The sequence below is a fragment of the Cupressus sempervirens genome, chromosome 2 (assembly GCF_028749045.1).
Source record: "Cupressus sempervirens isolate cs-2001-9-10 chromosome 2, ASM2874904v1, whole genome shotgun sequence".
Lineage (NCBI taxonomy): Eukaryota > Viridiplantae > Streptophyta > Pinopsida > Cupressales > Cupressaceae > Cupressus > Cupressus sempervirens.
Window position 1 is genome coordinate 236220290 of NC_143119.1, and position 26984 is coordinate 236247273.

Consider the following 26984-nt stretch of genomic DNA (forward strand, 5'->3'; position numbering starts at 1 on the left):
CATTTGACACTCCAATTAATGACAAACACAAGTCCTTAGATGCTAAAGAAGAAATTCAAGAGGCAAAGAAACCAACCAAATAAACTAGTGTAGAAACTTCTACCACAGGTTAAGAAGGACCAAATATTTCAAGACCAAAAATTGAGGGATACAAGTGAACAAGACAAGGAGCATAGAATATAGTGCTAAATGCTACAAATTCTTTCTTAAACATTAAAGTTTAGACAAGACTGAGTAGTGACACCCCATCACCTACTTCTACTAGAGTAGTGCTAAGAAACAACATTGTAAAGCAAAGGAAAAGAAATAAAGTATAGTTCTCCATATATTAATGTTAGTCTAGACAAAGTCAATAAGATGCCAAAATGGGATCTCAAAAATCTCACTCTTGAGTGAATTGTCATGCTACAAGATATTTTAGCAAAGAAAAAGAAGCAAGAAGAAATAAAAAAGAGAAAAGAAGCATAAATAAGTATTGCATGACATAAAAGATATATTTGTTGATGATTTTGATGTACAAAATTTTGATGGGAAAGCCCCTATTATTTCTAGCCTAGTACAAATTGTTGAACATGTAAATGTTAGAGATATTGAAGTGAATGAGAAATTAATGGCATGGTCAAAAAAGAAATTTGAGAATAATGTTATAGAGAAATTCTCTTCAACCATTATAAAGAAGAAGGTAGATTTATAGGCATGTGTATAGAATAAAAAGGAACCTATACACAAGATAAAAGATTTATATAATATCTTATGTGATGTGCCAAGGTTTACAAATGGTTTTTCAAGAAAACATACAATAGATTCAGGCTGAAATGATGTAATTAAGAGCCTAATCTCATAATTAGCATAATCCATCACAATGTATTAAAATGAACTATTGTTTGTACAAAAAAAATTGGTCGAACTAAAAACAACTTATAGTAGCATGAGGGCCAAACTAATCTCTATCTAGTTAATGTTGATACCTCATCTAGAGTTTATGCAATGGGAACTAAATTCAACAAAGGATCTAATCCAAATAGATCATAATCTTTCAATTGTTTACAATTTAGACTTTTAAACAAAATTAGAATTGAAAATTCATGTCTCAGAATCAACAAGAACAACTTTGAATCATGCTCTTTCCTTGGTCAATCAAATCCATAGACCATTCACTTACAAATATGGTTGGATTCCACCCACTTAACCCCATCACCAACCATGAGTGAAAAAAACAAGGGAGAATGCAATACTAATGATTACATATATAATGGGATAGAATGAGAAAATAATGAGATCAAGGAGTTTATAGAAAATTAGAGCTCATAAGAGAGACATGGTTTGCCAAACACACAATCTGGCTACTTAGAGTCATGTAATATGACTATATTACTCAGTTGGAAAAAGTTTTAAAGTTCTATGAGAACTCAATCATAGGATTATGGGGAGAACTCTTATTATTTTATTATAAAAATGTAATTATTACAAATTGTTTTTTCACTAATGTCAAAGGGGTAGATTGTTGGTATCTATAAATCTAGTTGTCTATTAGTGTCAAAGACTTAGTCATATATGAGGCAGAGCTGGTCTAGTGTAGGAGCACCTAGGTAGGGCTCATGGTAGGCCTAGGGTTACTATTTTTTTGGTATTGTAGTGGTCCTAGCCACACCACTATAGTAATAAGGGGACTGGCCTATTCCTAGTGTAAGGTGTGTTAGAATAGGAAGCCTTAATAGGTCATTGATGACCTCAGTTGCAAGAATGCCCACAATAGGAAAATAGAGTTTTTTTGTGATTTTGGTTGGAAATTGGCTAAGAAAGGGACTTGAGGGCATTTTTCCAATTTTTTACAACCTTATATAGGCATTTGGTGAAGTTTGGTGGACTTATGATCAAGTTTGAATAGCAAATCCAAAAAGATGTTAAAGTTGTCAATGTTGTCATTGACAACATTGACAACATTTCTTGCAAAAGTGTAGTTCTAGGAAATGGGTTTCATAACTATATAAAACCATTGGTTTTGAACCTTGGACAGATATTTAAGGCTATTCTCAACTTTATCAAAGGGGTGGCTTAATTTGTGAAGATTATGTACGGACTGGACAACAGAAAATGTAGTCCTAGTTTGAGTTTTTCTAAGCATTTGATATTCAAATGGATTGAATTAAGTGTTGTAGCTATTTTATGTGTTAGTATATTCATTTCAATATTTTTTGTGGTGTTAGATTGCAATTTTTTAGACTTTAAGTTAGTTTGTTAAAAAAAATTGTGTTATAGCAGTTTGTTGTTCTAAACCAAGCAAGTGGTGAAGATAGAGTCATAAGTCCTCTTTCCACCATGGTATTTGCATGGGATTTTGGGATTAGGGAGGTGAATCCATATACATATTGTTCAATGAAATATGATCCTAGGAAGAAATCAAGACATTTTTGAGGTGATTCGCTAGGCAAGCCAGAGTTGCATGGCTAGGGATCATAGTGAATTGCAAAGATGTTAAGGTGCATTGAAGGCATTGATATCTTCAATCAAAGCATAGAGAATGGTGGATATGTGTGTGTTGAAGTCCCAAATTCAATGGGAGGTTTTGGTGGAAGATCTTTGGATGGGAGAATGAAGATCTTGTTAAATAGGCTTCAAAAGCCTTAAAACCCTTATATTAGGCACCTTTGTAGGTCGTACTGTATGAAAAAATTGGAAACCAAATACCTTGGAGATCCTTTAGGTCTCTAAAAAATTTTTTTGGATGTTAGTTTAGTTTTTTACCTTGTTAAGGAATTTTCAGAGTTACTAGGATTTTCGACCAAAAGTAGGCCTAATTGCTTGTAGCCCTATTTAGAAAGAAATTGTGGGCTTTCTTAGGACTCAATTAGGAAACCAATGCAGAATTTGGTGGTAAATTTTGAAAAGGATCCTAACAACCTCATAGAAGCCTTTACCCTTTCATGAAGTGACTATTTTTCATGTTGGGAAGACTATGGTAATGGTGAAGGAGTAAGGAGGGCTAATGCAATCCTAGGAGTGGAATGTAGAGATGTTGTTCTATCTAATCGGTGTTGACTAGTTAAAGAGAGTAGGATCTCATACATAAAATCATAAGGAGAGTAGGGTTAGTGAAGAACACTATTAGGCCAAGATCATGGTCTAAGGTAAGCCTAGAGGAAGATAGGGTAGGAGATAGACTAGTGTTACATCACAGTCGATGATCATTGTGACCAAGCTACTCTATACACATCAAAACATGTGGAAGAAATATAAATAAACCTATATATTTTGAGCTCTATAGGAGCAGAGCAAGTTTTTTGTTGCCAAGTATTTTAGTACAACTGAGCTTAGTGAATGCTGAGAAGGCAGAGCACATTGATGCCAAGTTATGTAGAAGGTGCTGAGTACAATTAGAATGAAGAATAGTTATGACCTAGCATTAGAGATAGTAAGTGTTGAGTAACATAAAGAGCACATAAATGTCTAAAATATTGCAAAATTTAAGGTAAACTATTTTCATGATATCATGGACACAACATATAATGATTGCAGAGTTTGTTTTCAAGCCGACATGGATAACCAATCAGATGATGAGGAAAAAGGGAAGTGTCTACAAAATTATTTAGAAGTCTCTAAATAGCTAGATCCAAACCTTATTTTTATGTATTTGGAATATTCCATCATAGAAGAGATTATTAAGTATGCAAAGCAAGCAAAGGAGTTATGTTTTGGATGTTGCATGTATGACAGAGTTAAGAAGAATAATGTACAATGATCTTAAGAAGCATTAAATGAATGAGTAAGGAAATATCAATTTGGAGATCAAATCAAAGATTGTAAGGAGGATATTTTTAATCAAAGATTACATTGTAAACCAAAGGATCAACTACTAAATCATAATTGGTTAAGGGAAAATCTCTTAATGTAATGGTTCTAATAGACCTTTCTATATCTCCTAATAGAGTCCTTACTTTATTGTAAGTGTAAAATAATTTAATAGGGTAAGACCTATTCAAAATATAAGAGTAACTAAGAGGGGAGGGGTGAATCAGTTACTAAAAAAATAAATTTGGATCCCTTATATGTCAATACACATGAAAACTCCAATTAAATTGAATTTTGTTGTTACTCAGAAAATATAAAAGAACCCAAATTACAGTTCCAAATTCTATTACTTGGTAAATGCTTAAAATGAAAATCTTAAGATATTATCCATGATTATACTTATTTAACTTAGTCACATACACATAAAATAAATACCATGAACCCAATTTGGGAAAAACCACTAATTGCGACTAGTTATTGATTTTCACTCTTCTAAAGTGAGCCCTATTAGGAGCCAACCTTATTAAAGGTTACACAGTACACTTTTAGGTGTAACCCTATTAGAGGATTTGATCACCCTATTAGGAGTGACCTTATTAGATAGAACCAACAAATTAATCAATTGAACTCAAAACAAGAAAATCCTTTCTTAGCTAACTCTGCTCAGTAGACACTAACCAAAACTAATTTTCCCCCATTGACCAAGTGAACTCATTTAACATTGCATATTCTTAGAGTTCCTTTGGTATCGAGTGAGCTTGGATAAAACAAGTTCCATCCAATATCTCTTTCATTAATTGAGTGAACTTAGTTAACACTCAACTTCCATTAACTTTCCTTTCACGCCCAAGTGAACTCAGCAAATACTAACTTCTATACTCGACATAAACAAGAACGCTTGGTAGATAGAAGAAACTATTTTCATTGCTTGAGTGAGCTGAACATACATTGACTGGAAATGATATGACATTTTGTGTAATATCAAAGACAATACAAAATTAACCAACTATTTTTAACAATCTCCCTCTTTGGCATTGATGGCAACACAACATGTCATAATATAATAAAATTTTAGAACAAGAATAAAATAAGGAACATATCCTTAGTTTGATATGATTCTCATCCATGAGAACAACCTCTATCAGTGTGAACTCTCTCTACCTTTAGTTCCGCCCTCTATCATCAAAACTCTATTTTCAACATCTTATTATAATAGAAAATTTTCCTTCTTTGATATCAAAACAAGTTCTTCCTCTTTCAATATATACTCTCCCTTTATAGAATTTTTTTGTGAAATGATAGTAAACTCTCCCTCTTTAACATGTCATGCCAAAGACAATATTTAGATAATATCAATGTAACTTTTGTATTGATTCATATCCAATGTTCCCTATTTAATGCTACATCAACTAACTGATCTTCAACATGCATTAGTTGATGTATCACTAAATTTCATTTAGTGAGCTTTAGATAGGGGAATGAACCCTAACTTACCTCTTAGATAAAAAAAATGCATCTTTAGGTAATGGCTTAGTAAATATGTTTGCAATTTGTTTTTTAGTATTCATATATTCCAATCTTACCTCTTTATCTTGTATCAATTCTCTCAAAAAATGATATTTTATAGAAATGTGCTTGGTTTTGGTATGCATCACCTAATTCTTTGATAAATTAATTGCACTAGTGTTATCACAGAAAATAGCCACTAGATCCTTGATTTCTATCTTCATACTTGTCAATGGTTGTTTGAACTAAATAACATTTGAACAATTAACTACTATTGCCACATATTTTGCCTTTGTTGTGGACTCAGAAATATAATTCTACTTCTTGATTTTCCAAAATGCAAGTCTTTTACGAAGAAAGAATACTCCACCACTGGTGCTCTTTCTGTTATCAACACTTCCTATCCAATCAACATATGTGAATTCTTTCAAATCCAAATTACCTCCTCTTTTGTACCATAATACATATTCTTTAGTAGCATTTAGATACCTCAATATTCTCTTTATTTGCATCATATAATTTTCTTTGGGATTTGCTAATAATCTTGCCACCATACCAATTGCTAATGCAATATTAGGCCTTGTGTGTACTACATATTGCAATTTTCTAATCATTGACTTGTATGTGATCTAATCTACCTCTTTGGAATTATCATTTTTGAAAATCTTATGTCTAGTAGATATAGGTGTTCCAACTAGTCTTGAATCTTCCATTTCAAACTTCTTTAGTATCTCCTTGATATATTTAGATTGAGTAATGTAGATACCATCTTTCTTTCGCTAGATTCGCAATCCAACAGAGAATTTTATCTCTCCAAACATGGATATCTCAAATTATTTACTCTTATCTTCTAAAAGTGCCTTGAATAAGTCATCATTTCTTGTAAATAAAGTGTCATCCACAAAGATTTCTATTAATACAATTTTCTTGTGTGGTCCTTCTTTGATATATAGACTATTGTTATTGTTTGTTCTTTGAAAAGCAATCTTTATCAAGTTGTTATGAAGTCTTTCATACCAAGCTTTGGAAGCTTGCTTGAGACCATACAATGCTTTGTATAATTTATATACCATATCCTTTTTGCTAGGATCCACAAAACCTTCAAGTTGTTCTATGTAAACTTTCTCTTCAAGAATTCCATTCAAGAATATAAATTTTAGATCCATTTGATAAACTTTAAATCCTTTATGTGAAGCATAAGAAAGTAAAGTTCTAACACCTTCTAATCATTCAATAGGAGAAAAAGTTTCACCATAATCAATACCTTCTTCTTGAGAATAACCTTCACATACTAACCTTTCTTTTTTTCTAAAACCTTCTCCATCTTCATTTAACTTATTTCTAAAAATCCATTTTCAGCCAATTACATTTTTATCCTTCGGTCTACGAACAAAAGTCCAAGTCTTATTCCTCTCTATCTAATAAATTTTTTTATTTATAGCTTTAAACCAACTTTCATTATCCAAAGCATCTTTAACATTTCTAAGTTCAAATTTAGCAAGAAAACATGTACCTTTCAATTTGTTTCTTGTCATTGTTTTATTTGATTTATCTCCAATGATCTGATCAAGTGGATGTTAATTATGACATATCTTTTCAACATAGGTACTTTGTATTTGTAATTTGTTCTAATAACCTCTTCATGATATTCTATATCAAGATTGGGTCCTATTGACTATGACTCGGGTCTATCAGGCTTAGTTTTCTCTCGCAACTGCTTGGTAGTTTCTGACTGCAACTTGGGTCCTTTAGATTGTGACTTGGGTTGCACTGGTTGCAACTCTATAGCTTTTGGAAATTTTGGAGAATTGGGAGGTGAGGACTCCCAACTTCCAAGTAGATTTTGAAATGTATAAGGTTTATAGTAGACAAAACTTCTATCATCCTTAGGTTCTTTGTTTCTTTCTTCTTCACTCTTTTTAGAAAACTTGTCAATTCTCACATGTGCACTTTTTAAGATTTTATGAGTGGAAAAATTCAAACAATTTTATGCTTTACTTCTCTAGAAATATCCTATGAATATGACTTCATCACCTTTGACATCAAATTTACCTATCCTAGATTCATTCAAGATATAACATTTTCTACCAAATATTTTCAAGTAACTTACATTAGGTTTGTAGCCATACCATAGTTCATAAGGAGTTTGATTTGAGTCTTTCTTGAACTGTACTTTGTTCAAGGTAGGTATTGTAGTGTTGATTGATTCCTTCCAGTATTTGATTGCAACATTGTTTTATATCATCGATGTTCTTTCATAATCCATGATGGATATATTCCTTCTTTTAGCTATACCATTCTATTGTGGTGTCCTAGGGGCTGATATTTATCTCTTAATTCCTCTTCCAATGCAAAATTCATTGAACTCATTAGAAATGAATTCACCACCTCTATCTGATCTTAAACACTTCAATTTCTTTCTAGTTTCTTTCTCTTTTCTTGCCAGATACCATTTAAATTTTTGAAATGCTTCAAACTTTTTCTTTAGATACATTACATTCATCATTCTAGAATAATCATCAACAAAAAGAATAAAGTACTTATCTCCATTGTAACTTTCAATTCCAATAGGTCCACATAAATCTGTATGAACTAGTTCCAAGACTTCTTCAAAATGAGAGTCCTTACTTTTGAAACTTGTCTTTCCCATATCTAGTTTTCTTAGGCTAGGAATAACTCTTACACTTTTCTTCTTTCTTATTTTGATTAGGTTATCAAAGTTCACATGAAATAACCTTTTATGCCATAACTAGCTTTCTTCTACTTGAGCAATAAAACATGAACTTTCATTGAGATCTAGGTAGAATAGGTTACCTTTTGTTTATTTTCTAGACCCACTAAGATTTCTTTTTCCATATAGAAATTTGGCCTTCCTATTCATGAATTCTACCTTGAATCCAATGTTATTCAATAGTGCCAGACTCAATAGTTTATGCTTTAGTCCTTCAACCCAATAAACATTATCACATATAAGTTCATTGGTTAGTGAGATACATCTTTTTCCCTTTATGTGACAATATTCATTATTTCCAAATCTCACACTACCACCATCATAATGTTCCATATGTTCAAACTTTGTTTTGTCACTAGTCATATGATGTGAGCAACCACTATCAATAATCCATGTATCATTTTTCCTAACATTAGAGATAAGTGCCATTTTATCTCCTTCATTATCAGATTCATCTTTTACAACAATATATACCATTTCATCATCTTCACTACTATCTAAATCTTTAGCCATAAAATAAGATGTCTTACCTTTGTTCTTGAAGTCCTTGTAGTTTTTGAAATCCTTCTTGCCTTTGTACTTCTTGTACTTCTTTTCATCTTTGTCTTCTCTATTTGGACACCTTGCAGCAATGTGTCCAATTTCTTCACACGAGAAATATATTAAAAGAATTTTTCCTTTGAACTTTCCTTTGCCTTTGGGATATCTTTTTGCAAGTAGAGCCTTAATAGTTTCAATATCACTATCAGAACTATCTTCCTCTTCACTTTTAGATTGGTTGGCTTTTGAATTTTTTGCTTTCTTCTTGAGTGACAACTTGGCTTCAAATGTAGACTAAAGATTTTTTGAACTAGGAACATAATTATCATAGTTATCTACCTCTAATGTTGTTAATCTTCCAACTACTACATCCAATGTTATGTCATTCTTTGGATTGCATCTCATTTCTTGAGTTTCTAATACTCTAATTACATATATAAGAAAAACTATTCTAAGAAATTTACTTACCACTATTTCATCTTCAATCTTTCATCTACAAGATTTGATAGCACAAACACCAGCTTTGATTCTTTCACTGTATTTTCCAATGTTCTAAACTTCTCTCATCTTTATTTGATCAAATTGTCCTCTGAGACTTTCAACTTTAGCTCTTCTTACATTATCATCACCTCCATAGATGGTTTTCAGCTTGATCTACATTTCATGAATAATTCTGTAGTCTTTGATGTCATCAAATTTATTATAGTTGAGGGATAAAGCAATATCAATCATCATGATGTTATGGCTCTTTTTCTCTATAATTTCTTCAACAATAATAGTTCTAGTAGGTACCATATATTTGATATCTAAATACTTTAACAATGAATGTCCAATGGTTGCCAAGGCCAACTTCATGAGTTCTTGCCATGCTTTGAAGTTATCTCTATTTAGTTTAGGAATTTTCCTTTTGTAAGACATCTTGACCTTTAGCTTAAGTCATTGAAACCTTTTTTTGTAAGCACCAAGAAGCTCTGATACCAATTGTTGGAAATATAAGAGGAGTAACTGAGAGGGGAGGGGTGAATCAATTACCTAAAAAATAAATCTAGATCCCTTATATGTCAATACAAATAAAAACTTTGATTAAAATGAATTCTACTATTACTTAGAAAACATATAGGAACTCAGTTTACACTTCTAAATACTATTACTTAGTAAATATTGAAACAACTTTGTAAATTCTTAACATGAAAATATTAAGATATTATATGTGATTATCCTTATTTAACTTAGTTGCATACACATAGAAGAAATAACATGAACACAATTGACACCAAGATTTAATATGGAAATCCAATTTGGAAAAATCACTAATTGCAACTAGTTACTAATTTTCACTCTTTTAAAGTGAGCCCTATTAGGAGCCAACCCTGTTAAAAGTTACAAATCACACTATTATGTGTGATCCTATTAGAGGATTTGATCACCCTATTAGAAGTGGCCTTGTTAGAGGTCTTTAGATACTTCTATCTAGAAATGCCACCTTGTTAGAGGATTTACAAATAGCTATCAAGCCGACTCTGTTAAGAGATTTAGATTACTACTACAATGGTTAGAAAGTAAAAATGAGATAACCTAATTTTTAATGCAACTAAATTGTTGATTAAAAATCTCTATTCTAGCTTGTATACTTAATCCTTCTTGATCGAATATATGATTGCAGCTCCACAAGGGTATTCTTATTATCCTTCTAATTCGCTTCTTCTAAGCATCTTAAATTCTTCTATTTTCTTCTACTTCACTTCCTTAACTTAACCTTACATTTATATCTTACACATTATCAAGTTAGGTTCAATAAAACTTAGAATACTTAACATTGATCTCCTTAGTCAACTAGAACCAATAAATTAATCAATTGAACTCAAAATAAGAAAATTCTTCATTAGTCAACCCTGCTTAGTAGACACTAACCAAAACTGATTTTCCCTCATTAACCAAGTGAAATCAGTTAACACTGCATATTGTTAGAGTTCCTTTTGTAACCAAGTGAGCTTAATTAACACTGGTTCCATCCAAAAATTCTTTAACTAACCAAGTGAACTTAGTTAACACTCAACTTCTATTAACTTTCCTTCAATGCCTGAGTAAACTCGAAAGATACTAACTTTTATACTTGACATATACAAGAATTCTTGGCAAACACAAGAAACTGTCTTCACTACCTAAGTGAGCTTGACATACACTAACTATCAATGATATGACATTTTGTGTAACATAAAAGACAATACATGATTAACAAACTATTTTCAACAAGACCTAATAATCTTAAAAACCTTTAATAGAGTAGGCCCCTCATAGGGTATATTATCAAAAGTGATCAAAATTGTAACCCTAAAAAGTTAACTTGACTACTGCAGTAGTGAAGATTTGTGGGTGTCATCCTCACCCCAATTTTACCTTCACCTTTGTGATTTTTGGGTAACCAAATCTCTTCTATCAAGTGTTTACATTTCATGGGTGTGATTGATAGTTAGATCTATTATAATATTTTAATTTACAAGTTATATTAGGCTTGAATTAGACATGAGATGAAAACATGGTGAATACATTAAAGTTATTTTAAGGGACAATTTTTTATAGATCTTGATTCACCCCCTCATAGTATTTTAGTTTCCCAATTGGCATCCCAATACACACATATGTGTCTATGTATACTGTAGTGCATCTACCATTTGACTTCTGTAAGTCATCTTGATAGATGCAACCTTGTTGATCTTTTTTTGTGATGGATCATGATTGTGACCCTGGGTGGTCTACACCATTGAGGCGTTTGGATTTATGTTTCTGTATCAGTTGCTTTGGTCATGCTTTTGACTGATCTTTGAGATTATGATGTGATTTATGGTTCATTGAGGTTTGTGCCAGTAGTTACCAAGATGGATGTGGTATCATGAGGTTGTTCCGTGATTACCTTGAGATGTGTGCAAAGATTGCACTATGTACTATTACCATGCTACACTGGACTAGGTTCCTGTAGCAGTGGTTAGTCATGTTTATGACTATGGTTGTTTATGCATTTTAAATGCCTTTTTAATGCAGAGTAATCAATCATTATTAAATGCTTAAGTAATTAGAATGGATTGTTCATGTTGGATTATTTGGTTGCGTGTTGCGGACATTTACTTAGTTGTATTTCTAATTAGAGAGATATTTGTCACTCATGTTATGATCACATTTTAGACGACCCAAGGGTCAGGTGTTATACTTTGATTTCAGTATCATAGATTTTAGACTACTATGCTATTCAATTGATCATATTGCATGACAATGCCATTTTGAGATGATAGTGTGTTTTATGATGATATCTAGTTATCTGGTATTTGGACATACCTCTAATTATGTTATGTGATGGATTTAATGCTATGGTTATTTACTTCATTCCTGCATTGTTATGCTTTATGTGAATGTGAGTGATTTAAATAAATTATTTTAATATAATTAAATAAATGGTTAAATTAGGTGATTTAATGCATTTATTGCTTTGGCTATGTTATTATATGCAATTGCACTTGATCGTGTTGTTTAGTGTGCAAAATTTATATCCTTGGTAGTGGCACATGGAGTTAGTGATTTAGCCATTCATATTTTACTAATGTTGTCCTTATATGGTCGACATATCCTTTATTAAATATTTAAATTAAACCTTTTGGTGATTATTAAATTTAAACTCATTTACATTATGTGGTTAGACTAGTAAGCGTGTCTGTGCATTTAGAGGTTTGCATTGTAGTGAAAGTCATTAAGGAGATTTATGTGTTTTTGGGTTTTCAAGCTTTTTAATTGATTTATTTTAATTTCTGGAAGCTTTGCCATAGATGAATTCCTATTTATAGGAATAGCCTATTTTTGTTTGGGTCGATTCGAGGTTTAACTAGGTTGGTTGGTTATTTGCCCTAATTGATTGTTCACTCGAAAAGTGAATAAGTATCCAAAAAAGAATTTAATTCCTCACTTCTCACTTTTGAATTAGAAAGTTGGAGAGTAAAACCCAAAATCCTCTTCATGAGGATTTATTTTTTTGTTCATTGTGGAAGCTATGGGCATGGGATCAATGCAAGGTTGGGCTCATTGGATCCAGCTCGGAAAAACCTTGGATTGTTGCAATTTTTAGCTACTTCTATGAGATATTTATTTTATGATTCAAATTCCCTTTTTGCCCTTTTGGCTATGAGGTAGGGCTTTCCTGTTTTATTGTTTATGCTCTGTTTCTGCTTCTATTTTTGGTAGCCATTTGTTTGGAGGCTGAGAACTAGTGTTCCCCTCTGTTTTTGTATGTTAGTTCTACCCAGTTGGGTGGGTATGAACATTTCCCTATTTTTTGAGATGAGGGTTTGAAGTTTTGCACTATTATGCTAGCCATTTTTGCATATAGTGTCCAATTCCTTTTATTTTTGGATTTTTGGAGTTTTTGTGCCCAAAGGCCAAATGGGTTTTAATTTTGCAAATTTTGCAAATTTTTGAGTTTTTACCTTGTTTTGTGTGCCACCTTGTTTTCTCAAGTTTTCTTAGCACAATGTGGATTGTGGACCTAGATGATCCATTTGGATATTAGTTAGACCACTATTGCACTTTTATGTTGCATTAGGATGCATGTTGCATTAGGATGCATGTTGCATCGATACTCCCGACATTGTGTTTGATTGAGTGATTTTATACTTGGTGTTATTGTTTCTTTTAGACCTTTGCTTTTGTTTTGTGAATGCTAGGATTTGTGTAAAATCCATACTCTTAGATTGATGCCGGTTGAGTGAGTTCATGACGTTTGGTCTTGTTACATCATTGGGATTCATGTAGGATCCAAACTCTCAAATTGAGGCTAGTTGAGTGAGTTCATGATGTTTGATCTTGTTACATCATTGGGATTCGTGTAGAATCCAAACTCTCAGATTGAGGCCGATTGAGTGATTTCATAATGTATGGTTTTATTGGCTTTGAGATTCATGTAGAATATGTCCTTCCCTTGTTTCTTTCTGTTGGGTGTTTTCTTTGCATTGTGTTCTCATCCTGTCCTTGTGTTTTGATCTTCGTGATGGTGGTGCGCCACACACAAGTATGTGCTCACACATTTTTTGGGTGACTTGCAAGGCTTGAACTTTTGTGGATTTGTCAAAAGTTATGATCATTGGGGTTGGGATGGGAGTATGCATGTCCACGGGCACTTGTCATAGGATGAGCATGGGTAGGGTAGGGTAGCATATGGAGGGGGCTTCTATCTCGCAACCCGATGATCATGATGCCATAGGTATGGCTAAGAGAAGCTTTGATTAAGTGATAACTAAAGAAAATGTGTGAATGGTAATAAAACTTAAGATAATAAAACTTCATGTGATGGTTCCAAGGGAGTACCTCGAGAGGGAAGTACCTTGCGAGAGTTTCCACATGTGATCCAAGCTTGGGCTTGTTGATGCCAAGTGAATCTCCATGATGATAGCCCCTACTTAGTAGCCTTTTGAGTGTCTGACTAGGACCTGTACTCCTTGCATTGTCGTAGGTTCTTGGTTGCAGCCATCATACTATCTGGTGTGAGTGTTAGCCATGGATGTTGTTTTGTGTGTTTGTGGTTGGATCTTTATCTCCATCAGCATGGTGGGTGTGGACCTACAAGCTCCACATGGTTGGAAGGCATAGCTACTTTCACCACTGCTAGGGATTGGTGTATGGAGATGGTCTTTTGTCCTAGTGTGACTGTTGATGGATGTTTTCACTTAGTACTTCGAGTTTCGAAGTATGCTTTCTTGTGATTTATGCTTTCATTAGAATGCTTGGATATCATGTTTAGATGATGTTAGTTTATTTGATGCATTTCCATATTATGATGTTTAGCATATGATTAGATGATGTGAATTTCTGTAGTAGCATATCTATTGCTTATTGATGTTTAGCATGTGATAGGTGATGTTATCTACTGTAGGATTAGCTTATGCTTTTCTACTAGCATGTTAGGTTTCCTTATGCTTTTGGTTATTTGCATGTTTAGCAGTGATGTCCCTATTACGATAGTATCGATGATTTGATTGGTGACTTGGGATGTTACACGCGGGGGATGGCTAGGATCCATGATGGTCTTATGATGCTATTGACAGTTGGGTTGAATTGCGTACTTAATTTGGTTGTTTTTTTATTATGATATTATCTTTGTTCATTGCGATGTTGCTTATGTTCTCTATGATGTTTCACTATGTCATTTCCTTTGATTTTTTTTTAGATGGTTAGATTCTAGCTTTCTGTCTTTTAGTTATTATCTTGTGTTCTTACCTCAAATTGTGGTTCTGGTACTCCTTGGTGTGGAGGTTCTAACTTTGTTTGGCTTAACATTCTTCCTTTTTATTCTTCTTGTTCTTTCCGAGGCAACCATGTGTCAGCATGGTGCAATATAATAAAATGTCGCATGCCCATTTGACTTCTTTTGTGCACACCCTAAATGTGTCACACGCCTCTTAGAGTTTTGTTGTGCAATACTTCATAGTATGCCACTCCCTTAGAAGAAATGTCATAGGATACATTTCTAAGATTGCACGCCCTTTGGAGAAGTATCGCTCAACCCCTAATTGTGTTGCCCTCCTTCTGGAGAAATGTTGCACAACACTGGTAAAGTATTGCACAGTACTGATAAAGTATTTTTTATGAAACCTGCACAGGTGGGTAGGGGGCACTTTTCGGTCTGATCCAAACTTTTTAGGGATGGTTTAGGGTACCCTCTTAGGTGTTCTTCAATCCCTTGGTGTTGCTTTTTGATTTTTTTTGTGTGTATTTATATAGTCAGTCTCTTGGGGTTTAAAATATATCATTGAAGTATAAGTTGACATATATTTAATTTCTTATACTTAAGATATATTTTAATATACGTGACGAATCTTTTGAGATAGGTTTCAGGGCTTCAAAAATCTAGACTTAGCCAATTTTCAGGGCTTTAGGATTTCAGGCTTAACCAAATTTCAGGATTCTGCATTTTACCCCAGCTTGGTATTTTGTTGATGAGTGGTCATTTCTTGAGCCCTCATTTTTTTTGTGGTGGTTGTTGGCTTTTTGTTCGTGTGTGTCAATTGGTAGTAGTGTTCAGAGATCTATTGGTTGCTGAGATTGTGGTTAAGTCTTTTGTTGTGATCTTTTTTATCCTTGTATGATGTTGTCATGTGCATTCATACTTATAAAAAATTAAAAAAATAGCTTGTATTTCATCCTTGTTTCCAAGGATCTCCGGGCGAGGCATTACATATACATATACACATATATACATATTTATATATGTGTATATAAATGTATAGATATACATGATACATGTATATATGTATATATGTACATATACATACATACATACATACATATATATATATATATGTATATTAATAAACACATATATATACACACACACACACATACATACATACATACATACATACATATATATATACATATATACATATATGCATAGATAGATATATCCATATATGTGTGCATATATATATATATATATATGTATGTATGTATGTGTGTGTGTGTGTATATATATGTGTTTATTAATATACATACATATATATATATATATATATATATATATATATATATATGCATGTATCATGTATATGTTGATATACATATATATGTATACACACACACACACATATGTGTGTGTGTGTTGGGATTCCAATTGGGAAACCAATATACTACGGGGGGGGTGAATTGAGATCTATAAAACTTGTATCCCTTAAAATAAATTTACATATATACATGTATATATGTATACATATATGTATATCTATGCATATTTATATATGTATATAGATATATGTCTATGTATAGATGCATATACATATATACATATATGTATGTACATATATATACACATATATGTATATATTATATGTATGTATAAATTCACACACACACACACATATGACAAGGTATACTTGACATTTGAATCTTTGAGTGACAATAATACTAGATATTGAATCAACTTGTCTTTATAGTCAACTATGGTTGATTGTAGTTAGTCATATGGCCAATTCATGCTATCATCCAAGTTTTTGCTCATATTCTTGGGTAAAAATCACTATCACATTTATCCACCTATGTTGTTATCAGATGATAATCTCCAACTATCCTTGCATATTGTGATAGATGAACAATGAGTGTCTATGCATTGTTAATTATTTACAACTTTCATAGTTAGGTTTCCAAAATTAAATAATTAATTAAATTTATTAAAATGCATTACCTAATAATTTATTATTATTTACTAACAAATATGTTGTATGAACTTATTTAACTCAAGTAGGAATTTATGTTTTGACAAGTTTTTAGAATTTAAAAGTTTATTTTCTAATTTAACTTTAATGACTTTACTAGATTGTTTTTAAAATAGGTCTTTTTTAATTCTAAAGTTAATTTTTTGATTGTATGGTTATTTTTCTAATTGATTAGTGTTCAAACCCTCTTCTTCTTCTCAATTTTGAATTTTTTTGGATTGGGAGTTTGGATTGGAGATATTTTACGGGTATTAAATCATTGTATTTCTCTTGTTGAAATTCTCTTCCAATTCTATTTTTCCCTTACCACGTCTTTATATTTTGGGTTTTCTTTCCTGAGATAAATTTATTATCACTTCTTCTTTACACTTCAATTGAATTGTTAAAAAATGATTGAAATTATTTTATTGGATGGATTTAAACATGGCTCGAGTGTGTTTGAATTCTCTATGTTAATATAATTTTAAGAAATAAGAACCACTAGTTCAAAAGGAAAAAGTAGTGAATTTAGGCCTATCAATTATATTTCAATGGAAGAAAGATGTCTAACTAGGCTAAATACGACTTTAAGCATTGAGTGGGTGCAATGATCCTTTTCAAATTTAAATGGTTGATTCTGAAAATATAATTAAGAAATGCAAGATGTAGGGCTATAAAGAGATTATTTTATATATACAATGGATGACTAAGAATTGACAAACCAATTCTAGGATTAGATCTGATAACAAGTACAACATTTAAATAATTTCTTTCCATTTTCTTCTCTTCTCACAAGAAAGGCTATACCTTCTTCAATCTTTTTGTCTTCTTCAAATTTGGACCTGTTGCGTCTAGCATAGTCTCCATGAGTGCTTGTACTTCTTGATAAACAAGGATGAACACTCAATGCACTAAAAGTTGTCTTCACTCTTGTTAGTTCTCTAGATTGCCTCAAATTTGATTTTTCTACTTCTAATCTTCCAATAAAAGTTTCCCTCGTGAACTTCTCAATGTAGGATATCAAAAAGTCAATCATCTATGTTACTTTCTTGAATGGTGGTGTCAAAGTTTTTAAAATCTTCCATACAATATCATCTTCCTCTTTATATCCTTCACAAGACTTAATCCCTGGAACAATCTTAGATATTCCTCTAGTATAGCTTCTCACAGATTCATCTTCCATCATTTTAGCATCTTGAAACAAACATATCCAATTCTTTAATCTCATTCTTTTAGCATTCTTATCTCCTTCAAAATTAGATTCTAAAACCTTCCAAATTTTATGAGATGTCTCCAAAGATCTTACCTGATTGTATTCCTTTTGAGGAAGAGCAATCAACAATGCTTCTCTTGCTCACATATTACACATTAAAAAATCACTTTCTTCTTTGCTACATTCTTCAACCTTACTTTCTTCCACAATCTTCTTGCTATTTTTTGTCAAAGACAATATCGTAGACCCATACATAGAAAATGAGTCTTCATATTTTCCTTCCAGCTATCATAGTTAGCTCCATAAAAATTAGGGATTTCTTTTATGAAGTGACTTGCCATTGATCTCCAAAAATTGTTAATCTTTCTCTTCAAGGACCTAAGGCTTTGATACCAATCATTAGAAATTAAAAATTTCCAATATGACTGAGATGGGGGGTGAATCAATTATCCAAGTGCTATTAAAAATATCAAGCTTAATAACTCTTAACCATATGAAAAATATAATAAAAAACCATAAGAAGATACTCATACAGAATAACACCACATATGTTAACTAGGGAAACCTTTGATTAGAGGGAAAACTCGAGTGGGTATGGTACTCATAGAATGTTGTACTAGTATAAAAGTTTCTTGTTAGAGGATGCACCCTATTAGGAGTCAATGAAATATATTTAGTATATATTTTTCCTTGTTAGGAGACTATGAATCCTTGTTAGGAGATTCCAACCTTGTTAGGAGTTTTAGAATGAAGATGGAGGGTATGTGTAGGATCATGGCGTGCCAAAAAGTGGCAATCTAAAAAATCTATAGTTCTGAATCTATTCCAACTTTTTTACTACCCACCTTGATACTAAATGAAAACAATTAATATCTTTATAAGTTCTATATCTTTTCATACCAAACTTATATGGTCAGCTTTAAAAGCATCCAAAAAATGTGCTTTTGGGCTATTTTTATGTGATTTTTACTTCAAACATGTAGTTGACAACTTTTTTTTCACCAGAATTTGATGAAATAAAAAGGGTTTCTTAAGAATGTTCTTATCTTTCCATAAATGTAAGGTTTGTTAAATTATGAGTTTAGTAAGCAATTGTTACTTATTTTCTAATAGAGTTACATATAAAGTCCTAACTGACACACTTCTTGAAAAATAACTATAACTTTCAAATGGCACAATATTTTTTAAATCCAAAAGATGCATCACATTCTATGTTTCTTCTACTATAAGGAAAAAAATGAAAAATTGAATTTTGCAGATTTTTGAATTAGTTAAGGTGGTCAGACATGAGAGTTCTTTTATTCCAAAAATCCTAAAGTCAAAAAATAATTATTTATTATTTATTTAGAATTAAAATACTCAAAAATATGTGTCACATCTAGACATGAGTCTACTACTTATATCAAGAATATTATTAAAAAATATTATAATTTGATTTTGATTAAGGTGGTTAGACATACGTCTACTTCTTATTTTTGTTCTGAAATTTTTGTAATATGGCATTAAAATTCAAAATTTTGACCAATCAATTTTTATATTTTTGAGACAAATCCTAGTAGTTTAGAAACTAAATTCAATTTTCTAGAGATTCTTTTCTCTCAACTTTTTGATATAAAGTTAATAACAAGTAGAAAAGTGCACATGAAGTTGACATAACCCTAATTTTCTAATTTTTTATTGCCACTTAAGAGCATAGTTTGGTTGACCATGATCTTGCACATGCCCTGGACCTATTGTCAAAACAACTTCAAGGGCAAGATCATTGAACTCGTTGTCCAATTGATCTCTATATTATTCCTTATAGAATAATAGAAATAAACAATTCTTGTAATTCCTCTTTCTCCATCCAATTAACTGGACTACTCTTCTTCTTTTGTTCTCAATACTAGATCACCAATTTTGCATCCAATAATCCTTTGGATCGCTTACTCATTTCGCAAATAATTCACATACATCTTCACAAACATTTGATACTCTTCCAAAAAAGAAAAATATCCTTTATTTATACCATATCCACAAAACAATTCCTTGAGTCAACCTTGAGGCTTTCCCAATTAATTATAATAGGATCACATTAAGATAATTAATTATATTATAGTTACATAACACTATCAGCTCACAATATTTACAAATTCTCACATGTGTGACTCCAAACCTTATGCACTCACTGACATCACCATCAACATATCCTCTATTGCTATATGACTTTTCATATCATGATTCTATCTCTATTAGGAGATATAATCCATTCATTAGAAACTACTTCTCAGATATTCTATCTATATACCACACTCTATAAATTAAGCATATTATCTTCTTACTTAATCCACACTTAACCTCATCATCAAGAATGATGTAGAATATGTCCTTAATCATGCTTGACTTGACCATCAATTCTTTGTCCATACAACCTTAATCTTTGTCTGCTACTCTGCTAGTCTTCATAGAAATACTACCATGTTCACATCAATGACAAACAAAATCATGAATGAAACATGCCAATCATGCTATCAATCTACCACATACTCTGGTAATGGTTAGGATACTACCCCAAAGAAATACCATCAAAATTCATGTGAACATTATATACAGATGGCAGAAGATTAATTTAGAATTGAACTAAAGATATCTACATAATTGAGATGCATGAGATAAATATTGTCTTTGGCATTGTTATAGAATAGGGAGATTATATTGATAGAAGTTACCATAAGATAGCTAGAGAAAATGGAAGAGAGGGATATTCAGAAATAAAGGGGGAGAAGATGAAAGAACTAAAAATGTTGCATAGATGAGAATCTTAATAAATATAAGGATATTAATGAAGATCTAATACTAAATATAGTGGGAGTTTTCTTGATTTAGTATAATTTTAGTTTTGGATTTCATGATAACTAGAGCTATTTCCATCAATGCCAAAGAGGGAGATCATTGAAAATTACAATTAGAACAATTGTTATGTTGTCATTGATGTCAAACCTTATTGGTGAGATAGTTTTCTATCTAATGTGAGTATCATATATATTTTTTTGAAGAGGATTTCATAAGTTGGTCATGCCAAAAATACCTAGAGGAAAGATTGAGTTATGAAGAGGAAACTACAAATGGACACTTGATTAGTTAGACTTTGACGATATGAAGTGATTGTTTAATTATTCTAGAAGTGAAGAAGACATTTATGCTAAAGTTTTGAAGAAGTGATCTAAGATATATCAAATGCACAAGCTTGACCGAATAATAGAGTAGAAGATTAAGGAACTTGAAATACATGTTGAGTGATGCTAGCTTCAATTGAGCTACAGTAGGTGCTAAAAAGAAATAATGTTGACCAAGAATTAATATTGACTGAGTGATAGTGTTCATTGCAAATAAGAAATATAGTAGAGAGTGATTAATCCAATGTTGATTGAGTGTCAAAACATAGTGTTGGCCGAGGGACAACATTTTAATAGTTTATGAGAAATCATAATTTCCAGTTGATAAAGTTGATTTCTTGGGATATGGAAAGCATGTTGAAGATAAGGATAGATGACCTAGGAAATTTAGATCAAGGGACATAGTGTTTGTGTGTTTCCATGCAAGAATTTAAGGAGAAGTTTTGAAAAGTTTCTAGAGCATAAAGGATAAAATGAAATATTGGAATGATTTGATGAATCTAACCTAACCCTATGATATACAATGATGTTTAAGCAAAAAAAGATTAGAATTACTTATTTAAGGAGAAACAAGGGCTAACTTTCAAAATGGTTGAATGTTGGACCAGTGTTGATGTTGTCAATTGGTGAACTTAAGAATAAGACTAAGATGAGGTGAAGATTGATTTCTTTGAGGGTGGCCAAGATAATTAGAGATTGAGATGATAATGAAGGCTAGTCAATGAATCAGTATTTGAGTCAAACTAAGATTTGAATTACAAAGTGATTTGTGTTTGTCAAATCTAAATTTTTTGTTACTTTCTAATCATTGTATCAATTTAAAATCCTTTAATCAAGGTTGACCTAACAATCATATATAAATCCTTTAATCAAGGTGGCATTCTAATGAAATATTCTAAAGTCCTCTAACAAGGCTACTAGTAGTAGAGTGATTAAATTAGTTAACAAGGTCACATTTTCAAATGTGTTTTGTAACCTTTAATAGGGTTGGCTCCTAGCAAAGCTCACTTTAGAAGAGTGAAAACATTGGTGACATGTTACTTGTGGCTTTTCTTGAATTGGGTTTCTACATTAAATCCTTGTATAAAACTTGTGTGGATGTTATATGTGATGATTTACTATTAATGTTTACATTTTGCAAATCTATTATATTTAGGATAGTAGATGACCAAACATTGTTACTAAAAGTATATTACAGAGACTAAGCTAATGAATGATGGTATCTGAATTTGTTTAAATTTTTGTTTATTGAATTTGTACATCTAGACCTTCGATGAGTGATTCACCCCCCTCTCAATTATTCTAGATATTCTAACACTTAGGGAAAGATAATATTTTTCCTTCCATAAATGTGACCTTCTAACCTTCATCTTCAAGTGTAGCTATTGAAACTAAATTCCTCTTTTATGTTAGGAATATATATATTACTTTGGTGAGTATGAGTGTGATTCTAAATTTAATATTGATAACACATGTACCAATCCGTCATAGTGAATATCTTGAATCATCTCCAATTATTACATCATCAACATAGCTTCCATTATTGTGTCAAGTTTCTCTTGGAATTTAATAATATTTCTAGATGCTCCACTCTCTACTACCCAAGTGTTTGATCTATTTGACACCTCAATTGATAGTGTTGAATAGAAGGTATTATTTTATGACTATGGAGTAGGACTACTTGCCTTGAAAACATATGCATGTTGCTTGAGTTTATCAGGACATTTGTATGTAGGAAGTCTATACTAGTCACATGTATAACATTGCATTTTGGTGTAGTCTCATGATTTTATTTTGAATTTTGGTTTCCTGCTTTTGTATGTTGACACTAAGGTCAATTTTTCTATTAGTGACTCACACTTAGTCAATCGGTTATGTTGCTACCAAGTTTCATAGTTGTTGCTGAACTTCATAACCTATGTATAGTGCATGCTAAGTGTAGTAGTGTCTATTGGGTTTTTCCATACAAGTGATGGAAACTCTAGTATTAATTGAGCTCCATAGTGTCAACCGAGTTATATAGTGTTAATCAAGTTGATTAGTGTTAACCATGTTCTCCAGTGTCTACCAAGCTCGCAGTGTTAGCAATATTAATCTAGTGTTGACGTAGTCATGAAGTGTCAACTGAGTGATTTAGTATATGCCAAGTTTTGTAGTGTTCACTGAGTCATGCAGTACTGACTGAGTTCAAGCTACTTGGAAGTGATTAGTATGAACTGAGCCTCTTCATCAACTAAGTGCTAGATGATGCTAAGTGTTGACAGTGGTTGTTGTGTATCAAAATATCACTGAGTTTGTCTTCAAGACTTGAGCTACTATAGTTGGACAAAGTTTATGAAATATGTTGAAACTTGTATTGTAGCCAACTTTAGTAAGTTATGCCTTGGATTGGTATATATGTAAAACATTGTATCATGTCCAAGTATGTAAGTTTTGGAAGATATGATGAGAAGAAGTGTCAATTAAGCAGGCTACAAGAAGTATAAGAGACAACAAAGATTTATCTATCACAACAAGGAGATCATTAAAATTCTAGAAATATCAACCAAAAAATCAAAGTTGTAGATTAGAGATTAGCCATTGGTTCATTCTAACTAGTGTATCAATTAAATCTTTTAACAGGGTAGACTTAACAGTGTTTGATAAATCTCTTAACTGAGTGCATACTTCATTGTATGTTTTTTAAATCCTTTTACAAGGTGGACTTCATAGTCCTTATTGTTCTTAACAGGGAAGATCATTAGAAGTGATCAATTATAAGCCTTAATAGGGTAACTTTATACTGTAGTGCTAAAGCATGTGAGTATCATCGCCACTCTAGTTTTACTTTCTATTTGGAAGGTTTATGGGTCACCATATCTTGTGTCAAATTTTTATGAAAGTTTATTTACTTTCATTATTTCATCCATGCAATTAGATGAGGATATTATATGAAGGATTAAATAGTGAAATAAGATTAAGTTTTATCGGTTCTTGATTCACCTCTTCCCTCTCAATAATCCTATCTATCTAATATTTCCAACAATTGGTATTAGATCTTTGTAGTTCTCATAGAAGAAGTTTAACTGCTTGAGCAAAGATTAGAGGCAATGGAGGTATACAAGCTTAATAAGGCTATTTATAATGAAAAGTTGGATTTTGAATTGGCCATTGGGAAAATGAAGAAAGAAAAGGAGAAACTCTCTCAATCATTGAAAAGAAGGAAAGATCTTGTAGTACAAATGAATGACAATCTCTATAGTAAAGAAAGAATTGAAGATATCTATCCAAAAAGAAATTCAGATGAAGTTGATGAATCAATCAAAGACCTGTTAAAAAAGAATTCCAATCTTCAAGAAGAAGCTAGTAAGCTAAAAAGAGAATAATATATCCAATTAGTGAGATTATGTGAAGTCATGCAAGACAAAGACAAAGACAAAGAGGATATAGAAGTAAAGAACAATGAAATTCAACATGTATCCCTTTAGCAAACAAATTTCATTGATTAGTTCACCAATGCAAATGAAGAACTTATGAATCTAAGATTAGAGAATGAAAGACTATAGAATGATCTCAACATTGAAAATAAAACTGATGAAAGAATGATGAAATCTCAAGAAAGCATGAATTAGTTGAATGAACAAAGTTAGTACAAACAAAACACAAATCTTAAATAGAATAGATAGAAGAAGGTGAATCATCTCAGGAAGGATCTCAAAATAGGATACAAATGTTGGAGTAATGGTAAAGAAAAATTAAATGGAAAATGCTACAACTATAATAAGCATGGATATAGAGCAAGTGAATGCAAGGAGAAATCTAAGTTTGAAGGAAAATTCTATAGTTACAATAAATAAGGACACAAATCTTTTGAATGCAAAACCAAGAAATTGAATCCAGTAGAATAGATTATGAAAAAAATATTTGGATGGGAACACAACACATGGTGTAGGTGCCACTATTGTGGTGAATTTGGGCACATTGGAGAAAACTGTGTGAAACATCACATGAGGAAAAAGGACACCACTAGAAGATGTTTCATTTGTATAGAGCTTGGACATCTTGCCAAGAACTACATGAACACAGTAAGAGTTGAAGATGAAAAGAAAGCTAGAGTTGACAATATCAAAAAGTAGATGAAGCAACAATGGATACCAAAATCTCCTAAGAATGCAAGCCCAAGTAATGAAGTAGATGTCACTCAAGAGTTGGGTGACTCAAGCATTTCAATGTGAATCCCTATGGGAATAAGTAGAACTAAGATTTTGAAGTAGACATCCTTCATCAGTTCCAGCTAGCAAGAAGAAGAGATCTATATCAGCATTCAAGATTCACAAGGATCGTGAAGTGGTTGCAAAAATTTAAGACCTTACTAAGCTAGGTAGGTTTGTAAGACTCTACCAAGAAAGGTTGGGATACACTTAAATATTGTATGTGGACACTGAGTTGTTGAAGACTCTACTGAGTGATAATGATTTTTCTAAGTTATGAATATCTACCAAGCATTAAAGGCTTAATCGTGTGGAAGATAGCCTATGACCAAGTGATTATATGTACTATGCATTAATGGCAATTGTAATAGGGAAATTTGTTAAAAGGGAGAAATCGAAGGGATTATTTCACTATGAATTACTAGAGCTAGTTGAGAAAAGTAATTTTAGAGCCCTCGAGTGATTTAAATGTTTGTTGTTGAAGAAATATTGAGCTTTTAGAAACCCTACCGAGCATGGTGTCTTTGAGTAGTAAAGCAAAGAAAGGGTTAGAAATGTTGGTTTGAGGAGTCGATTACAAGGAACCAAACTTCAAGATAAGTTGCTTGATCCAACTGGTGCATAATCACAAATTTCTCCCAAGTTATTTCTCATACATGATATCAATTCATATTATTTTTGTTTTATTCAAGAGCTAGGCACTCATAAGATGAACAAGGCATTGAACAAGTTATGTGTGAATGACATTCTAAAACTTGAGCATCAAGAATTGGAAGCCAAGGGTTTGATACATATTTCACATATGCCAAAGGAATTTCAATCAAAGTGGATAAGATTTACCTTGAGACGATTTCATAATGGGAATTTATGATTAAATAAACCCATTCCAATCACAAGGAAGATGATTCCAAAAATCACTAGTCTTCCAATATTGGACAAAGCCAAAGCTACCAAAATCGTAGGTTAGTTTGAACTAGAGAAGGGAACTCTTGCTGAGTGAGATGGTAGAGGAATGTAGATAAGTAGAGTCACAGACATGGAACTAAAGTTTGGAATCCATTTGATTTCTCATAAGATCTATAGATCTATTCATCTCAATAGTGTGTCATGTGAGGCAATTGATCTAGCTCTCAAAGTAGTGAAGAATAACATGGCATTGGACCTTGCCAAGTTGTTATTGAATCAGTTCAATAAGTACATGGAGAGCATCAGAGGTTCCAAGAACAATCCATCTAACTTTGGTTCACTCTTGACTTGTTTATTCTTCTTTGTGCAAAAATTCTTCCTTCTAAAGGATTAGTAGAATGGAGAAAGGATGAGCCTATATTATATCAAATTAATGAGTATATAGCAAAGACAGGTGCAAATTTTGGTATTATCATGGACAATTACTATGAAACATTCAAAAAGAAGATGAATAATAGATATAGGATCCCCAAGAAACTTGTTAAAGACTACAAGGATGATATCTATTTCATGGTGGACTATGAAAAAGTGTATCTTTAGGCAGTTAGACCAATAGTAGCATGGGTGAAACTTTTAGAGTATGAGGTTAATATTGATGACACCAAAGATATCATTGAGGCATTGCTAAATGAGCTTATGGATCCTAAAGCCACATATTTTGGAACCTAT

General features: G+C 32.0%; 1 pseudogene; it reads right to left on the reverse strand.

The window, feature by feature from the left end:
- Positions 1-26984, reverse strand: part of LOC149571914 (putative LRR receptor-like serine/threonine-protein kinase At1g53440) — a 398785-nt pseudogene that overhangs the window by 74266 nt on the left and 297535 nt on the right.